The sequence below is a fragment of the Parus major genome, unplaced genomic scaffold (genome assembly GCF_001522545.3).
Source record: "Parus major isolate Abel unplaced genomic scaffold, Parus_major1.1 Scaffold753, whole genome shotgun sequence".
NCBI lineage: Eukaryota > Metazoa > Chordata > Aves > Passeriformes > Paridae > Parus > Parus major.
In genome coordinates, this window is record NW_015379634.1 from 2,411 (window position 1) to 6,650 (window position 4,240).

Genomic DNA, 4,240 nt, shown 5'->3' on the forward strand with positions numbered 1-4,240 from the left:
GCCCGGCGGCTCCTCCGCCCGCGCCCCGCGCTCCGCGCTCCGCGGGCGGACACACAAAATGGCGCCCGCCCTCAGGCAGCGCCCCGACGGCCGCCGGAAACACCCGAGAGCCGCCGGAAACACCCGAACGCCGCCGCTTCGGAGAGTTTCGAGAGGCGGAGAGGACTCACGAAGAGCTCCTCGGGTTTTTCCGCTTTCCGAGCGCCTCCGGATTCTCTCCGAATGTTACCGAAGTTTTCCGAATGGTTCCGAAACTCTCCGCCTAAGGGGGATTTCCGGGTGAAGTTTCCTCACAGCAAAATTTCGCAGAAAGAAAATTTTATGAGGAGATTTTTGAGTCTTTTCCCCTCACGGGTTTCTCTTTCCCTACTCAAAACCCCTCCCAAACCGTGCCCGTTGATGGTCGGATGTTCCCCAAAAATCCTCTTCCCACCCGGAATTTCCACGAGTCACGGGGGTGTTTCTACACATCCAAATGTCGCACAGCAGAAAAAAAACCCAACCCCAAACCCCGCAAAATATCCCGAATTTCCTGAATTTATAGGAAAATACATAAAGGTGGGAGGAGCGGGCAGGGAGTTCGGGATCTTGTCGCGACTTGGAAAAAAAACAGCATGGATTTTATAACACCAGGAGAAAACAACCCCCAAAACCCCCGATTTTTCTAATTATTGACGGGATTTTTGCACCGCTTTGGCCGCTTTATTTCTTTGGGATCGTTCGATTTGGAAATCATGGAATTTCCGCGAAGTTCTCCAAAACTCTCCGAACATTTCCGAAGTTCTCCGACGCTTTCCGAATATTTCCGAAGGCGAGCTCGGAACGCTTCCGAAAGTCTCCCAACGAGGCTGACGGAGATTGACGAAGCCGAGGGAGGAATGGCGGGAACGCCCGCGGTGGGAGGAGGACGAGTCCATCTGAGTGTGAAAAGCGGGGGGGGAAACAACACGGATTGTGCCACACTGCTCGCGGGAAGGCCCCCAAAACCGCGGCCGCGGCCTCTCGCCGTCACACCGTGATGAAACGGCGGCAGAAGAAACCTCTGAGCGTTCTTTTCTCCTGAGGGACCGCGGGCACCGGGAGGGGATTCGGTGCGTCCTCCCCCCGCGGCTCGGCGGGAAGTGGAGCGGCGGCGGGCGGGAGTTTGCGCTGGCCGCTAGGGGGCGCCGCGAGTTGCGTGAGGGGCTTTGAGGAACCGTGAGGGGTCTCGGGGGTCGTGAGGGGCTTTGAGCAACCGTGAGGGGCTTTGAGGGGTCGTGAGGGGCTTTGGAGGAACCGTGAGGGGCTTTGGGGGGTCGTGAGGGGCTTTGAGGGACCGTGAGGGGCTCTGAGGGGTCTTTGAGGGCCCCTGAGGAGCTCCGAGGTGTCGAGAGCGGCCTGAAAGGTCCGAGAGGCTCTGAAGGATTCGTGAGGGGCTTTGAGGGACCCTGAGGGGGGTCTCGGGGGCCGCCGCGATGGTGGAGAAGGACGAGTCCGGCCCCGGCGGCATCAGCGAGGAGGAGGCGGCTCAGTACGACCGGCAGATCCGGCTCTGGGGGCTCGAGGCCCAGAAACGGTCGGTGGGGCTTGGGGGATAACCTGGAGGGGCTCTATAGGGGCTTGGGGAGCTCCTATAGGAACCGGGAGGGTCCCACACCAGCTTGGAGGGGTCCCTGCAGGAGCCTGAGTGGGATTTTCGGGGTTCTGGAAGGATCTGGGGGGCTGTGTAAGGGTTTGGGGGCTCCCTATGGATGCCAGGCGGGTTTAGAGGAGCTGGGGTGGTCTCTATATGGGCTTTGGGGGGCCCTATAGATGGTGTAAGAGCTCCATAGGAATTACAGGAGCCCTTCAGGAGCTTTGAGGGGGCTTTATAGGGGCTTTTGGGGGTCCCTATAGGGGTCTAGGAGGTTCCTATAGGAGCTTGGGGGTCCCTATAGGGGTCGGGGGCTGGCTCTATAGGGGTCTGTGGTGCCTATATGGCCCTGGGGTGTCACCATGGGGTCAGGGGTGGCTCTATAGGGGTCTGAGGATCCCCATAAGGGTCTGAGGGTCCCCATAGGGGTCAGGGGTAGCCCCATAGGGGTTTGGGGTGGCCCTGTAGGGGTCAGGGGTGGCTCTATGGGGGTCTGAGGATCCCTATAGGGGTCAGGGATCCCTCATAGGGGTCAGGGGTGGCCCCATAGGGATCAGGGGTGCCCCATAGGGATCAGGGGTGGCTCTATAGGGGTCAGGGGTAGCCCCATAGGGGTGAGGGGTCCCCCATAGGGGTAAGGGGTGGCCCTATAGGGATCAAGGGTCCCCATAGAGATCAGGGGTGGCCCCATAGGGGTGAGGGGTCCCCCATAGGGATCAGGGGTGGCCCCATAGGGATCAGGGGTGGCCCCATAGGGGTCAGGGGTGGCTCTATAGGGGTCAGGGGTGGCCCTATAGGGGTCAGGGGTGGCTCTATAGGGGTCAGGGGTGGCCCCATAGGGGTTTGAGGGTCCCCCATAGGGGTGAGGGGTCCCTCATAGGGGTCAGGGGTGGCTCTATAGGGGTCAGGGGTGGCCCCATAGGGATCAGGGGTGGCCCCATAGGGGTCAGGGGTGGCCCCATAGGGATCAGGGGTGGCTCTATAGGGATCAGGGGTGGCCCCATAGGGGTTTGAGGGTCCCCCATAGGGGTGAGGGGTCCCCATTGCCATGGCTGAGGTGTCCCCTTTCCCGGGGGTCCCGCAGGTTGCGCGCCTCGCGGGTGCTGCTGGTGGGGCTGCGCGGGCTCGGAGCCGAGGTGGCCAAAAACCTCATCCTGGCCGGGGTCAGGGGTCTCACCCTGCTGGACCACCAACAGGTGAGGGGGGACACCTGGGGATACACCTGGGGACACCTGGGGATACCTGGGGACACACCTGGGGACACCTGGGGACACCTGGGACACACCTGGGGACACCTGGGGACACCTGGGACACACCTGGGGACACCTGGGGACACCTGGGACACACCTGGGGGCACCTGGGGACACACCTGGGGGAAGGGGACACACCCACACCTGGGGACAACCTCATCCTGGCCGGGGTCAGGGGTCTCACCCTGCTGGACCACCAACAGGTGAGGGGGGACACCTGGGGATACACCTGGGGACACCTGGGACACACCTGGGGACACCTGGGGATACACCTGGGACACACCTGGGGGCACCTGGGGACACCTGGGACACACCTGGGACACACCTGGGGGCACCTGGGGACACACCTGGGGGAAGGGGACACACCCACACCTGGGGACAGCCTCGTCCTGGCTGGGGTCAGGGGTCTCACCCTGCTGGACCACCAACAGGTGAGGGGGGACACCTGGGGATACCTGGGGGAAGGGGACACACCTGGGGACACCTGGGGAACACCTGAGGACAGCTGGGGATACCTGGGGACACCTGGGGATACCTGGGGACACCTGGGGATACACCTGGGGATACCTGGGGAACACCTGGGGGGGATGAGACACACCTGGGGGCCACCTGAGACACCTGGACACACCTGGGGACACTCCTGTGTACACCTGGGGATACCTGGACACACCTGGGGACACTCCTGTGTACACCTGGGGACACCTGGACACACCTGGGGGGGATGGGACACACCTGGATACACCTGAGGCACACCTGGATACACCTGGGCACAGCCTTGTCCTGGCCAGGGTTCCCAATCCCAAGTTTTTTCCCTGTTGCTGAGTTCTGTTCCTCTCAGGAACATCCCCAAAATCTGGGAATTCCATCCCTGAGGTTTTCCCCTTCAGGAACAGCCCAAAATCTGGGAATTAAATAATTTCCATCCTTGGGATTTTCCCTCTGTTCCTCTCAGGAACACCCCCAAACCCGTGGGAATTCCATCCCTGAGGTTTTCCTCTTCAGGAACACCCCCAAAATCTGGGAATTCCATCCCTGAGGGTTTTCCCCCTTCAGGAACACCCCCAAACCCGTGGGAATTCCATCCCTGAGGGTTTCCCCCTTCAGGAACACCCCCAAAATCTGGGAATTTTATGAGTTTCATTCCTGAGGTTTTCCCCCTTCAGGAACACCCCCAAAACCTGGGAATTCCATCCCTGGGATTTTTTCCTCTGTTCCTCTCAGGAACACCCCCAAACTTTGGGAATTCCATCCCTGAGGTTTTCCCCTTCAGGAACAACCCAAAATCTGGGAATTTTATGAGTTTCATTCCTGAGGGTTTTCCCCCTTCAGGAACACCCCCAAACCCTGGGAATTGAAGGATTCCCACCCCGGGGGTTCC

General features: G+C 60.7%; 1 long non-coding RNA gene across 1 annotated transcript; it reads left to right on the forward strand.

Annotated features, from left to right (window-relative positions):
• The first annotated feature begins 1,208 nt into the window (after positions 1 to 1,208).
• LOC107199460 lies at positions 1,209 to 2,754 on the forward strand. The gene is made up of 2 exons (XR_001519225.3): positions 1,209 to 1,555; positions 2,697 to 2,754. It is a non-coding gene; the product is annotated as an uncharacterized LOC107199460 (long non-coding RNA).
• The last annotated feature ends 1,486 nt before the right edge of the window (positions 2,755 to 4,240 follow it).